The sequence below is a fragment of the Dermacentor silvarum genome, chromosome 3 (genome assembly GCF_013339745.2).
Source record: "Dermacentor silvarum isolate Dsil-2018 chromosome 3, BIME_Dsil_1.4, whole genome shotgun sequence".
Lineage (NCBI taxonomy): Eukaryota > Metazoa > Arthropoda > Arachnida > Ixodida > Ixodidae > Dermacentor > Dermacentor silvarum.
In genome coordinates, this window is record NC_051156.1 from 228,599,641 (window position 1) to 228,615,609 (window position 15,969).

The 15,969-nt window shown below is 49.3% G+C and overlaps 1 protein-coding gene and 1 non-coding gene across 5 annotated transcripts in view; one reads left to right on the plus strand and one right to left on the minus strand.

Annotated features, from left to right (window-relative positions):
* The window catches only part of LOC119446839 (RNA-binding protein Musashi homolog Rbp6), a 648,548-nt gene that overhangs the window by 163,921 nt on the left and 468,658 nt on the right, over nucleotides 1-15,969 (plus strand). The gene's annotated exons all lie outside the window — the stretch shown is intronic.
* LOC119447019 (U2 spliceosomal RNA) lies at nucleotides 4,563-4,744 on the minus strand. The gene has a single exon (XR_005190909.1). It is a non-coding gene; the product is annotated as a U2 spliceosomal RNA (small nuclear RNA).

The window sequence follows — 15,969 nt, forward strand, 5'->3', positions numbered from 1 at the left end:
CAGCGGGCGCTCCTTGAGTGCATCGGCCATGCCAGCTCAAGGCGGGAATGCTTCGGGCTCGTCGCCACCGCGCCCACCGTCATCCTGGCACAACCGCGCGACCCTGGCACCTTTTCCGGAATGGATAACACCGACGTCGAATATTGGCTTCAACTCTACGAACGGGTGAGCGCGAGCAATCACTGGGACCAGACCGTCATGCTCGCTTACCTGCTCTTTTACCTCGCGGGAACGGTACGCGTCTGGTTTGAGACCCACGAATTCACCTGCTGGGACTTGTGCAAACAAAAGCTGACTGATATGTTTGGCAAGCCTGTTGGCCGCCAGCGTGCCGCGCAGAAAGACCTTGATTGCCGAGTTCAGACTTCCAGGGAGTCCTATGTGACTTAAATTCAGGACGTGCTTGCGCTTTGTCGCAAGGTTGACGAGAAGATGCCGGAAGCGGAAAAGGTCGGACACATACTCAAAGGCATCGCGGAGGACGCATTTAGTCTCTTCGTTTTCAAGAATTCTTCGACAGTGCAGGACATCATTGCTGAATGCCGCCGCTTCGAAGAAGCCAAAAGCCGTCGTATTGCTCACAACTTTTCTCGCCTTCCTAATACGGCTGCAACATCTACCTGCGAGGACCTTCGTCTCCCACCCGTGCCGGCTGCATCCGACAGTATTGTGCGCATCGTCCGCCAGGGAGATTGAAGCTGCATCTCCAGTTCCTTCCCAGATTCACACCCCAGGCGATTCCCACGCGACAATATCTCTCATTCAGACCGTTGTACGGCAAGAGTTGGCCAATGTCGGACTCCACTCACTTAGCCCAGTCCACAGACCCGACTACCGTTCACCCGGCGTACCCGATCTACCACGAAGTTCGTACGCTCGTCCTCCTTATCGAAACTCGGAGGAATGGCGCACCTCTGATGACAGGCCTATCTGCTTCTGCTGTAAACGCGTCGGACATATTTCTCGCCACTGTCGCAGTTCTTGGAACTCGCAGCCTTGGCCGAGCTATCGAAATACCCGGCGCCGCCAGGCAGTCCCCGCCCGCCGACACACATTGAAGAAGACAACGCGCCAACATCTCTGCCCGCACGACCAAAGCGTTCCCCTTCGCCACGCCCACGTCTTTCCCGCTCGCCTCTGCCTCGTCGCTCCCCGTCGCCTTCTTACTCCCGCCGCTCCTCGGAAAACTAACGGGCGCATCTCCGAGAGGTGAGCCTGCCATGACGACCCGACCCGAAATTCCTCTGCTTACACAGCCTGGCCATCACAACCTCATCTTTCTGACACAGGAGCACACATATCGGTTATGAACTTGAACCTCCGCACGCGCCTAAAGGAAGTCCTAACTCCTGCCCCGCTCGCCGTCGTCCAGGTAGCCGATGGTGGAACTCCAGCTGTCACTGGGATGTGTGCCGCCCGTGTCACTGTAGCCGGACACCATACGTATGTTTTGTTTTATGTCTTGGAGCAGTGCCCACGCGGAATCATCTTAAGTCTTGATTTTCTGTCGGCACATGCGGCCATTATTGACTGCTCTGCGGGTGTTGTCCAACTCGCCCTACCGTAAGCCGTTGACCCTCCTGATTCTACGCCCAGTCGACTTTGTCCTACCGATTACGTTCGCCTACCTCGCCGAGCCGTGACCTTTATTACCGTTTCACCCGATCCACCTGTCGCCGACGGCGATTACATCGTGTCGCCCAAAGCCACCGTCCTCCTGTCGCAGAATGTCGCATTCCCCTCGGTTGTCCGTATAAAAGACAATGCCACCTGTCTTCCTGTAGTGAATTTTGGCCTCTGTCCTCAAGTGTTACCTCAGGGCATATCTCTCGCAACCTTGGCCCCGGCTTCCGACTAGCATATTTCTGCCTTATCTGGTGATACTGCGTCGTCTACCTCTGCTGGTTCGCGCCCTACAACCCGAGATTTAGAACCTCTCGCGACAATGATCGCCCCTGACCTTCCGGCCCACCATGCGCACGCACTTTGATGCCTTCTCGCCCCGTACCGGGACATTTTCGACCTCGATGACCGGCCACTGGGCCAAACGTCCGTTGTGAAACATCGGATACACACCGGCGACGCTAGCCCGATACACCGACGGCCCTATCGCGTCTCCCCTACTGAGCGCCAAGTCATACAGAAGGAAGTCGACAAGATGCGTGCCCGAGATACCATTGAGCCTTCTAGCAGCCCTTGGGTTTCTCCGCTCGTGCTCGTGCGAAACAAAGATGACAGCTGGTGCTTCTGCGTCGACTATCACCATCTCAACAAAGTAACAAAAAAAGACGTGTATCCCCTGCCGCGGATAGATGACGCCCTAGATTGTTTACATGGTGCCAAATATTTTTTTTCGATAGACCTTCACTCCGGGTACTGGCGGATTGCAGTTGACGACATGCTCTTGAACAGCAATTCGCCATGTGGTGAACGGGGTTTAAATCATGGATTCGGGACCTCAACGAGGTGCGACGCAATGCAGGTCTCTCGCATTTACCGCTTAATCGCCACTGAATTTTCCCACTCTCACACTCGTAGTCCTAACGCATAATTAATACGTACGCCCTAACTCTATTGCCCTTTCAATCGTGGGCCACAGCAAACGCGTGGGATATCTGCCCACGTTCACTAGTGACCACCACAGCGTGAGCCAGTACGCGCCAATTTCGCTCGTTTCGATTCAATGAGCCACTTGAACTTGTTTGACGATGGTTGTTGCCAGTAGGGGCGTTCCGGCATGAATACTTCTGTCGTCGAAAATCGCAACGGTGATTTGGCTTTCGGCCGTATCGTGAATCGCTCTACGGGGACCGAGTGAATGCAGCAGGAACGGATGACATATGTCCTGGTGGTCCGCAAGGCCAAATCGCGATTTGCGCCGTCGTGTGACGTGACAGGAACGCGAGCAGTTGCTTTCTGCCACCGGGTAGTCTGCTTGCATGCGTCGCCTGTTGTGTCTGGCGCCCGTGGCCCATCTTCCAAGCTGGGGCTTTCGGGTCGGAAACCAGCCTTGCTGGCCCGCTCCTTGGCCACGCCTTAATAGAACGCCCACGAGCCTCAAGCTGACACAGCGCGTGCAGCCGGACGAAGAGGGCGCGCGGAGGTCGCGGCTTTCGAGACCCGATAACGGACTGATGTCAGCGCTCTTAGTGGCGGTACACACGCGGGGACAAAAGGAAGGACGACAATACCGAAGCGAAACGTAGCAGTAACAACAATAAAAAAACGAGGGACTGTCGCGCGTATATAGTAGCGAATCACAAAGACACCAAGGCGTTCCCTCGTCTGACGCCTTACCCATTAGGCTTCTTTTCTACGTGCTTTCGTTTTCTTTTTTCTTCCTCTTTTTTTTTTCTTTTTTCTTTGCTGGTGCTGTTACGTGTGCGGGCGCCCACGAACATTGGGATTCGTTTCTTTGCACGGGTAATTTCCTAAACGCAGCGTTTTTAGTGCAGACCTTCTTTCTTCTTAGTTTCAGTGAGTGGAAGATTGCTCTTTCTGGTTTCTCGAAGAGTACGTTTGTAGAACGGCGATTCTATAATCGCAATCGCGCTTCGGAATCTTACGACTGCCGCGACAATTTTCTCGGGCAGTGTGGCCCCGGGGCGGTTTCCTCCTCTCGGCGTTCGTCCCCATCAGGTTTTTATCTCACCACAAAAAAATAAAAAAAGAACGAGAGAGAGCCAGCGAGGTCTTTAAGGCCCTCGCGTTAAATGCGCACACGGTAAAAAACGAACCGCGGTAGACCGGCAGTAAAAGAGCTTTTTTATGCCGCATTATAATCATCTGGGGCGAAATCTCGAACGTGTGCTTGAAAAAGCTTGCTCGAATTATTATCTAAGGTGTTCACTATCTGACTTTCTTTTTTTTTTTCTTCGTCAGACCCTCGTAGAAGCGAGCTCCCGACTGTGGTATTATTTTTTTCCTCGCCTGCGTGTTTTGTGATATGCCCCATGGGTAACCTGTGAATTTATACGACTGCGCACATAACCCCGCGCGTTTTCGGGACTCCTTTTTAATTCAGTTTTCGTTACACCGAGCCGCTGCTTCCTTGAGAGAACATAAACGCGCGCAGCTTCCGGCTGTGTCGCTTTACGAGTTCTTGTGCCACCGACCCGTCGCGCCATCTCGAGAAAAGATTTTAAAGGGCAGCTTCGGAAAGCCTTTAAGCGTTCCATGTAAATGCGAGGAGTGCTGCGCGCGTTTCCATTTGCCGCCTTTATCAACCGCTCTGGATGTTTCCGTTCTTCGTGCCTCGGCAGCGCCCGTGCTCTTCAAGTGCGCACGCTCCTTTCTTGTCTTGCGCTTAACTATGCACGTTATCTTTGGGTTTACTATTCATTTTTTTCTGCCTGAACGTACAAGAAAATATGTTTGCCGCCCACGAGGAATAATAGACGAAACAGAAGTATAGGGGAGTGGCAGCACTGCTCGTGGAAACGGCTGACTGTTTTCCGGCAAATAGATCGGCTGCATTTCGCTTCCACCTCCCCTCCCCTATTTTATTTTTACAGCGAAGCTCTATCTGGTTAGTTTCCAGTGGATAGATGTCCGTAGACCAAAAACCGTGGGCCGATTCCGAAGATAGTGCAATACCGGGCCGACACGCGGCGGAGGTGAAGCAGGCTTCAAGCACTCCGCCAACTTGCAAGAATAAGTTTAATATCTTGGTTCCAAATGCAACCCGTATCAGGTATGAGACTGATAAGAACAGATACTACAATTTGACCCGCGTCGGCCATATCTACGTTCGCACCGTACACGTGTACGCCACCCCGCGTATTCAAACTAGTGCCTACCAATCTGAGTGTCTTCTGTCTCCTGATGTCATTCTCTACGTAGGCTCCTTTCCTCAGTTCTGCTCTGACTGGGACATTGGTAGGCCGCGTGTTGTACCGTCTGAAGAAGAACAGCTTGCCTACCAAGAACGACGGCGTGAACAGAAAAGGGAATGGGTGCGGCGGACCACCGACGATGAGCGGGCCGCGGACGCCAAGCGTAAGCGTGCTGCCCGCCAGGACCGCGAGGCGGGAAGAATTGCGAGCCGTCCATATGGCCCCGATCCCGCAAACTTGTAACGCTTCGCCGGAGCAACGGTCAATCACCGCATACACAGCTTCACCGGTCATACACCTTCACATAGTAGAATGGCACTGAATTTTTTTAATTAAGTTTGTATATGTATAAGATGATGGCGCCTCATAGAGGCACCTGCTGTACTCTTCTGCTCCAACGTATTTTCGCATAATCACTCAACACGCCAAGCATTCCCATTTTCCCATGCGCTGAACAAACTATCGATGGTTCGAAGGTACACGAAATTACCGAATAATGCAGAAACCTCCGTCCGGTACAGCAGTTGACGGGGAGCACACAACTTGTCGCCTTTCTTGGGCGCCGTTCTTCTTGCTCTAATCTGGGGTGAAGACAAAACACGTTTCTTGCATTCCTCTGAGGACAAGCTTGTCTCGGTTCAACGTTACTCTCTGGCCCGTATAGGTAATCATCACTTGCCCGTTTCGTCCTTGCTTGGTCATTTGCGTGATGTATGCTAACGTGCGTGACGCTGCATGCTATGAGCACGCGTTTATTTGCTTTGCAGCTGCTTGTTTCGACGGTGTATCCTTTTTCACATATGCATCCTCAAAATGGTGGTGTAGCGATATTTACCGTTGCGAATTGGGAACACGAGATGTGTATTTTGGCTTGTGACGTTGCACCAGCGCAAACCGCGTCTGTTAACAAAACTCGAGATTCATTGCCCGCCGTGTTCAGTCGGCTCTGAGCACTTCCTTTCCTCCCGACCGTGGCATGTTGCAAAGACGCGACACCGTCAAAGAGTGCTTTGATCAGTTTTAACATTGTTTAAATTGAAGATAAATAAATAAATAAATAAATAAATAAATAAATAAATAAATAAATAAATAAATAAATAAATAAATAAATAAATAAATAAATAAATAAATAAATGAAGTAAGGCATGTTGTTGGGATAGTCGGTTCATAGATTTCGCAAAATGTTTAAACTGTGCGAAGAAGACGGGACGGGAACAGAAACGTAGACGCACAAACAAACAAACAAACAAACAAACAAACAAACAAACAAACAAACAAACAAACAAACAAACACACAAACTAACTAACTAACTAACAAAAAACAAACAAACAAACTAACTAACTAACTAACTAACAAAAACAAATAAATAAATAAATTCCTATTTATGTGCCTCAGAATAAGCTTGTATAGGCTGAAAACGTGCGCTCAATATCGCAAAGGTGAACGGAGCGTTTTTGTATTCCTGTATGTTTGCCGACGATTTCAAGCACTCTGAAGTTGTCGATTGTTTGCCTGTGGACAACTCCGAAATTATTTTCAGCAGGATAAAAAAATATCTATATACACAAACTTTTTAGAGATCTGCTGCCACACACATGAAATTAACAAGGCTTGTGGTATGGTGCGGTTTCTGTATCGCGACTGGTGAACTTCACCACAACTGTTGCTTAATCGCTCTTTGTTTATCACTATTTGGCACCATTCTTCGCGAAGTGTTTTATCTCAGCTTGGAGTGTAGCAGTGCGTGTCTCCTTACGTGGAGGAGGGCTGAGGGAGGGGCAAATTTTATTGCTAATCTATTTCAGAGTTCAGTTGAGCCGTGATCGGCCGGTTTATATCTCTATACAACCACAAAAGCGCCGAAAAAAAAAGGGACTGCTTATATAACTACAGCTTCTTCCAGCACACCTTGCTCGCTTCAATTCCTCACACAAGTGCAGCACAACCTACACTCTTTCCAAGCTACAGTACACTTCTCTCAAAATGCTGCGCCTTTCTTTCCCGCCTGCACGGGCACACGAAGTTGCGTGTCCACTGGCGAAGGAAGGGACTTTTCGGCATGCTTTTTCTCTGTCGTTGTTAATTAGTGTCAAGCAGGTGGTGAGAGACCCTCTAAAAGTATATAGTATGCAATACTTAAAAGCTCACCTAACGCTGACAACGCAAGCGCTTATTTGCCAGGTCACATTGACACGTGCGTTGCCATTAGTAACAGCGTCTGCCAATGGCGTCAGGTCTGATGGAAAGAAGTAGCTGAATGCGCTTTTGGAACAAAAAGAGCGCCCCACAAAAGCTTCTTTGGGCGCTAAAAGGAAAAATGGGCATATAAGGCTCAAGGCGTTCTCCCTCCTTTTCCAACCCCGTCCTTCCCGCCACGATGATGCCTAGAAGCTCCAAATGACAGCGCTCATTTTCTTTTCCGTCTTTGCACCCAACCGCCGCCGCCGCCGACAGCACGTGACGTCACCCGCTAACCCGCCGAGGAGGCCGCCTTTGACGAAGATCACCCTTTCCGCGGCACTGTATCTTCCATCCCAACGGACACAGACATCCATGTGTGGGCACGATTATGTCAGGGCTAAACCATTCCTTAATCCACAGCGCATACCCCAAAAGCAGGAGTCTTTACAGTTCCGTGTCCTGCCCAATTCTTGCTGCTATTGTTGGCTAAACGTGGGGCCTCTCTTTTCATGCTTGTCTTTTCACCGCAGTGGCCCAATAATGCTACTAGTGACTCGCTATATGAGCTTTTCTCCTCGTTTATGGACATTTTGCGAAACTCCAAGTGCCCTTCCGTTGTCAGAGCGTAGTCCATAGACGACTGCCTCTTTTGTAACTCTATGTGTGACTTCGCTATCCTACTTAGGTTTAACAGTCAAGATTACTGGGTTGAGTCGCTGCTCACTTAGGTGAAGCATTCGTCTCCCGTTTAAGTGCGTGTTTCCCTGCAGGTCTTCAATGGGGGCATTCGTAACTCTCGTCCTATATTATATCTGTGCAAACATTGCCCTAAATATCGATTTATCCGCAGTTATCTGCTGTTTGCAAGAGCGAACAGGTCCGTTTGTTCGCGCAGTTAAACAATATTTGCTAATATGTACCAACTCGCCCAACAACAGGTTCTTCTAAACTACATAGCTTGAATACTTTAGTTTTGTGTACATCAGGGACCAGGCTCTTCGAGCGGCCACGAGGGCGCAATAGGGGCTTAAAATGCGCTTTTAGAGAATGGTTTGTCGATGACATATAATTTCGGTGACCAAATATGTATATTCCTCGATCCACCGGCGCGTCATGAACGCCGCAGTGCACATTGCTTAGCATTAGGGGTGCATTAGGGGTGTCAGAGTGGAAAAAGTGTATATGTTTATGAAGCGTCGGAAGCTAGTCACGTGGTATATATATTACCCGTGTCGAGTGAGCTCCTAAACAACTCTTTGCAATGCGGAGAACGCGGTTTACATCATGGATCCGGGGACCTCCAAGAAGTGCGACGTAATGCTACCGCATTTCTTTCGCATTTACTGCTAAATCGCCACTGATTCTTTTTTTCTTTTTTGCTTCTTTCTTCTTTCTGCAAAAGCTTGAAAAATATGAGTAATGGAAACCAGTAGCAATAGCGAAATTTTATGCAGAGAGCAATATTTTGCGTGTTGTGAACGCGATGACGTGGAGTGGAGCTCCGAAACAGTTGCAGATATTTTTTAAGACTCGGCTTCTAGCTCTTTCCAAGTAGTGTGTCTTCATGCATGCATAATTTCTTTTTGAAGCGAAACTTTCTTCCGCTCCCTCCCGGACGGCTGCTGTTTTGCCCAGTAGCTCACATGCAGGACAGCACTGCCGTCTTTTTGCCATCCTTGCGAGTGTCCTGGCTTTGTTATCTACGGAATTACTCAGTGATAAAACGAATGATACCTAAATATCCTCATTGCAACAAATATACGTCTCAAGACCACTATTTATTTAATAAAGCAAACCTCTCTATGCCTACTTTCTTAAGGTTTGTGGCTTGGCGGATCTACTTGGTCGCCGTTATTTTGACGAGTAAAGTGCATATGACGCGCCGATCATGGACACAATGTCTTAGCACAGGGGGGAAAATCCTCGAAACATTGTAATGCGCAGTCACGTGGCTTACGTGGTCGTGGTCTCCGCGTTTTGCCTCCTTCACTTGCAGCAGATAATCGCTATGATTCAAAACGCTGTGCACAATATAATCAGTGGGGCGGCATTTCTTTAACCGGTTCACGAAAGCTCCGCTTCTGAGATTCCAACATGCGAGTTGGACGCGCATATTTTTCGCCCCGTAAGGAGCCGTTTTCAAAGCAGAGCCCTCATCGGTAGCGCAAGAGATAGCTGCCCGCACGGTGTCGCTTTCGCTGGTGCATATAACTGCACTAACGCGAGCACGAGTTCGCTGCTTTGAGTTTGTTGTCTTGTCACGGCGTCCTTGATTAAATTATTTGATCAGTCACACAGTGCCACTGTGGGCGTCGTGGCAAGAAGTTTCAATCTTAATATCCTAGCAATGGCCTCTTCGTACCGCAGCGGCCAAGCTGAACTGAAATGTCCAGAATTTTGCGGAATTTCGTTTATGAATGGGTATTTAACACGGGAAATTGTACGAAGTAACTGGAAACAGGAGAGCTGGTGAATGATACAAATGATTGGGAATGAACATAGTTTAACTGTAAATCAGGGGCAGAATTCACAAAGCTTTCCCTTTGTACTTACCCGTTCGTAAGTACCCTTCGTCATTAGCTCGATGCGTTCTCTAAATATATGTCCAGCATCAGGATTAGCTGGAATTTTCTCTTATGAACAATTGTAGCCTAAGAACGTTTTGTGAATATGGGGCCAAGGACTGGCATTCACAACGCCCTTCGATCGTAAGTGTTCCTTGCCATTGGCCGAACGTCATCGATAATGACATAACCAACATGGCTATCGGATGACAGCTGCTCATAAGGACAGTTCCTGTGAATGCTGGCCTAGGGCCAACATTCACTGAAGCATTCTTGCGCTGTTTGTAAGAGCAGGCCACCTGCTATGTTGGAGGAAGTGAAGGCTGCTGGCCAGTGAGAACCAGCACGTATTATAATTAAATGTTCTGTCCCACGTTGCAGTCTAAGCGTTACATTTTACACCGATCTCGTTTGTTGCGCGCAGCCAAAGAACGTTGGCCTACTGACACGCTGTGTAGCAAAAGCAGCACGAGTGTGTGGCTTGACGCAGCAAACTGTGCAGTAGCAATTTATTATTATTTGTTTTTGTATCCTGTAGGATTTTGCTAATCAACCTCACTGTCTGGCCTGACCAAGTTTCTTACGAGGAACGTGACCTTTCTTATTTCGCCATCGCTTTCTTAATGTTCTCCACCAAAAACAGTTAAGTTATTTTTAACTGCTTCTTTTACCGTTCGACTGCGGCTTGCTGCTTCGTTCTACGCTGACTCGACTCGTGTGCGGCGAGGACGGAAATAAAAAATAAATAGTCGAGCTCAGCACTAGGGTTTGGCACGCCAGCTGAGAACGCCTTTTTGGAGTCAGCGGAGACGGGATGTGCAATCGATGGAAAACACGCGGAGTTTCGATCGATTTTCCATTTGCCTAGCGTTTTTTTTTAATTAACTCGGTCAAAGCCTTTAACGAGAAATTCATAGGTTTCCCGCGAACATATCGGAACGTGATGAATTTGTGGCGCGTTCTTGTGAAGATTCTACGCGAGGCCTGTGCCGGCCTGCGTACGGCGAGCGTCACTTTCTACGCGCAGGTTCTTCATTTGCTTTGTCGTTAGCTCCCTTATTGAGTATTTCGTTGGTCCCGTTCGTATGCTGCCGATTCCGGTCAACCTTGGCGGCACATGTTTCCTTTGTTATTTATGTAGCTGTCGTATTCTTTAAAATGTTTATTTTTAGGGTAGCTCTGAGCAAGACCAGATTTGTGTATTAAGAATGTGAACGTTGCTCCTTATATAATCCGAAACCGCTTTATAGTCCGCAGGGACGAATTTTGGCTGGCAATAACGTTTATTTATATGCATCTGTTTGAGTCTTTTTGATGTTCGTCGGGGTTGCCATAGTGCCCGCCGTTTACGTACCATCGCAGGAAGTCCATAATGAAAACAAATGCATTTCAAGTCCTGACCCACAGACTGCCTGATCGCGGTCGTGCCGCCGCTTCCTGTGGTTGGTTGACGCACTCTCGTGGTCGGACGCCACGCTCTGCCACTTGTCCATCAACCAGCACCGAGGTAAAATAGTCGAAACGAAGCCAGTGCTAGCATATTAAAGAGGAGGAAGTCCGCTCTATTTATTTTACCACCACTGGGTGGAGCCACCTGCACGAGCGAAGAAGACTCGGGACCACGCTGGTGCTCGGGGCTTTATTTACTCAATAGGTCTTCTTTTAATGTCCACTGCAAGCGACATTGCATCGCCGGGCTTACCGCGCGTTCGCGAGCTGTCGCGTCACTGCTCCGCATTCCGGGCGAAACTATACGAGTGACGCCATCCCCTCGCAGGAAATGCGATAAAAACGCTTTGGCTACGAAGTCTTTCTCCCAGTAATGCTGACAGACATACGGATTCGTCAATATTTGGCAAAGAAGTCATCGTCGTTGCCATCGTGGCCGTTGTTGTGTTGCCCTTGTCGTCATCGTGTATCGTCGTGCCGTAAATGACCTGCAGCGCCGCATAGGCGCCTTGCTGAGAAATGTGCTCATTCGTGGCAATTGTCTGCCGCAAGTTGAGGAGAGCGAACGCGTCCCTGTCACCCCGGCGTCCGTTCCTTGCGACCATACGGATGCGAACGCGACCAATTCTTGCCGTTTGCGGCCGCACGAGACGAAACGAATGCGGCACTATGATTGCTACCATGTCTTCCCAAGTTTCCTTCCAGGGACACAATTCTTCCGTGCAAGGATGCTCCGTCGTAACGGTCTTTTCAGACTACGATGATCTATTCCTGACGCCTCATACAGGACAGCGAAGAATCAGAACTCGGACACATACGCAGAGAAGCAGACTGTTCTATGCACAGTTCTCCCGCGCGCAAGCGGAATGCCAGGATCTTAAGAGCGCCACATAACGCGTCATGATGACGTCAGCGTAGCCAGATGGTGCAACTTGAACCTCGTGGTCTTTAAACTCATAATAATATGTCTCGTCCGCAACTTATGGTGTGCGGTGCTGTCAGGGCTCTATACCGTACACAGTGTCCACGGCCCTCCTAAACATGGGCTTTCGAAGCCGTCAGCATGCAAGAACCTTTCGCGAAAACAGCTGCCGGGCAAAGGTAGCGAAGGCGCCGCCCAGTAATGGACAGTTATTGCAAAACGAATGGAAGACCTGTGAATCCGCTTCCGGTGGTTTAATTGCTTCTGCGACTGGCGGGGCACGACTTGTGACGCATCAATTTGCAAAGGCGACGCGCGGCGTGCTTTCGAGCAAACCAGGCGTACTTCTTGCTTGTGACCTGCCATTCAGCCCGTGAAACAGCAACGCTGTCGACAGGGCCACGTATAATAAACGAAATTAAAAATGGCACCTCGTTGCTGCTTTTAGAAAACGTTTTTGAGTGAAGAAAGAAGAACTAACTCGCTGTTGAGGCATTCTTTTGAAGCCGAACAGTGCATTATGCGCAAGCGACATTGCAGACGTCACTTCCCTTTCGCATGACACGGTGCGAATAGAGGTTGCCTTCGCGGAATGTTGTCTTGCGAGCACAGCCCGAGTGACATTGGGCGATCGATGGCTGAGCTTCTCGCTCTCATTACGCGGTTGAGCGCCCCGCGGCGGCGCCGACTTGACGTGGCTCGCGCTTCGTACTTGACTTGGCTAGCGCCCTTCGTCGTGCGCGTTGTGCACGGACCGAGCATGTCTTCAACCCTCTGCTTTACGCGCAGTTCTGGCGCTGCCTCGGTGAATATGACTGACGAGCACGAGGCCACAGATTCGTTGCGTGATGGTGAGACAGCATTCCGATGGGGTCGAAAAAACTTCAGTCTACTGATATCGAATTTAACGTTACAAAATTCAACTGGGTCATTGCGGTGTCATGTTGTAGCGACAATAAAAAGAAACACTACATCAGTTTGAACTGATCAACTGTTCTTTTAAAACTGCATTTTTTGTTAAGTTCGCGGTTATATGTTGATATTGAAAGAGACGACGAAGGTGACAGTTTCATTTCTTGAATTGTGCGCCGAAACTTTAACGCCGACTCACCAGTGTGACACCGCGGATTTCGAAGTACTTTTTAAAGCGAAACCTTTATGTCTTGGTGAAATCGTATATAGCTAGGTGAAATCGCCTGTGTGCAGAAAACTATCATAATCAGCATTGGCTCGAGCGTCGTCGCCTTCTTCCGCAGCAGGCTTGTTGGCGCCTCTCAGGTTGCGCTCGTGCTCGGCATGCGCTCGTGCCACTGCTCCCGCGTTCGTCGTCATCGTCTGCTTTCACAGCTGGCTGCGTTGCCGCTCATCATTCCAGCGTAGAATTTCACTTCTGTCGTCGTCCTGGGGAGGCCGCGTTTACGGGGGTATGAGCCATTCATTGTCTTACGTAACGGACAGAATTAATTTTGAAGCAATTTAATTTCGAAGAATCGCAAGCGGCAATGGTGGGCGAATGCTGCTCACCACGCCGCCGAGCAAACTCGAGACATCGAACGCAAGCGACAACGGTGCACAGTGGGCATACCGTCAGTGACGTCGTTGTCTCCGTCACAGCCGAACGTGTGTGTAACCTCATAATTGAGAAATATTTTAATGAACCCTCGGGATTAACCTAGTGATAAACATCGGGGCCTCAGGTTCCAGCTTTGCTGGTAAAGTCAGGGTGTCGAACCGGAACCGAACCGAAAACCGAAACCGAACCCGAATTTTTGCCCGGAACCGAGCCATTTTGGAACTGAATCCGAACGGAAACGAATCGAAGGAACCATTCTGAACCGGTTCCGGGAACGGAGATTTCGAGCACAGCAGTCTGGTGAAGAGAGAAGTTTGTTTGCTCGAAGCATTGTTGAGAAAAACGGGAGACGCTGCCGAGAGATAAGGCGGCAGCATCGTCCGTCCACGCTCTGCACATCCTTATAGAACCATCATAAGTCGTAATAACCAAGTTGATTTTTATCAAGTTATCAGCCTCTTATGGTCACCGTTTGTCACAAGAAATCGGCGCACATACGAAAAAGCCTACTCGGCTCGAATAAATACGCTGTCGTTAACCATCTCCACGGAGTGGAAGAGCCGACGATTTCTTTCTTTTTTTTTTTTTTTTCAGTCGTGGTTCATTGTGGCGTATAGAAAGAAGCTTTTCAAGCTTGCTAAGTTCAGTCTTCGGCTTTTTTAGGCTCTTGCCACTTGCCCAACGTAATAATCGCAGAGGTTCGCCGAATGGTCGGGAGAGCATGGGTGAGGGACAGCGATGCATGCAAAAGTAAGATAGTAAATAGCGTCCCTTGCGTTCATTTGCAAAATGCGTAGCATAAAACAAACTGAATGAAAACCAAAGGAATGCCAACCTAGAAAGACAGAGAGAAGACAATTTATTAGAGGAAAGGCATAGAGGCTGAGGCCTGAGCTAGTGTATGCACTGGCCGGGTATTCTCTGCACCGGGGAAAGCAGAAAAAAAAAAAAAAAAAAGAAGCGTCATGAAAGAGGCTGGATGAAGGATTCCGTAGCACAGTGGTTTCATTAAAGTCTTCAAATAGTCCATGACATCTCTTGTAGCTGTTTTTGCCGATGTGTTGGCCACACATTGCGGCCAAAATAGTTAACAATTTAGGAGCGTCTCCAGCCATACATGGGGCTTATTAGAGCCGACGTTTTGGAGCCCACTCGGCTTTTTCCGGAGTGCCGCTTTTGAAAGTGCTTCACAATAGGGGGAGGCGGGCGGACAGAGAGTTTCAAGATACCCGCTGAAGCTATCTGTCTGCCCCGTTCGTTCTACATGAAGGATTTTTAAAAGCCGCATTCTGCCAGCATACGTCGTTAAGGACTCAGGAAAAAGCCGAGTGGGCTCCAAACATTCGGGTCTAACAAACCCAACGTATGGTTGGAGACGCCCCCAAATTACTAATGAACTGCTCCAACCAGACAGGAGCTTCGGTCAGAATCTTTATCTTGCAGGCCAAAACAGTAATTTTCGAGAGCGAGAGAAGAGCTGTTTCTCCATTGCGTGCCAGCGTTGTGGCGCGCCGTGAGGGCAGTCGCAACACACGTGTGTTTCGGAGTCTCAGGCACTTAACAGAGTTCCCAGTTCGGACTGTCCGCGCGACCGATAAGATAAGATCGAAACACGATGTGTGCGAACCGGTCCAGCCCCTATTACATGGGTTAGAGAGGTCCAATAGCTCTGTGCCACAGCAACGAACTCTCAGCTGAGGTGGCGAATGTAATGTTTCTGGTGTCTTGCTGGCGCCATTGTAAAGCGCCTCGCACTCAGAACGCTCAGGCGGAGCAGTTGCCGTCTGCCAGGCTAACCCCGCTTGTAGCAACACCACCACCGTTCAGAACAAGCAATGCTGCACGCAAGATTCCTCGCTCTGAACGCCGCGCGGTAGCTTGGTGGCCATGTGTAATGCGGAGCTCGAGGTCGCGGGTTCGATCCCGCTCTCGGCGGCCGCATTTCAATTGGGCCGACATGCAAGAGCGCTCGGTGTACGTAGACTCAGACGCAAAATGGACCCGACTGGGTGGTGTTGAGTTTGTCGAATGAAAAGGGCACATGGCGTTGTCGGCGGCACATATGAGCGAGCTTCATTGACGCACCACTGAACCTGTCCGTTTGGCTTTTGGGGTTTGTTTAACGCGAGGACACGACTACTTTGGATGCGGCTTTCTCCATGTGGAAATGCACTTGGGTGTCTTCCAGGTCCCTTTCATCGTAGTTCCTTGCTTGAAGTCGCACAGAAAAAGATTCTGCACTAAGCAGTTACGATACATTTTAGGACGCTTGTTTTAAAGCGAAGATTTAAAGTGAACGTTATTATGGCTGTTTTACTGTCTTGCTATCGGCGGACGAGCAACGGAACAAGTTCTTCTTTGACATTCGGCTACTCATCCGACGCATGCACTTACAAAGCGTTACTTATTAAAGATCGCTTTATGGACTAGAAAGGATTTTTCAG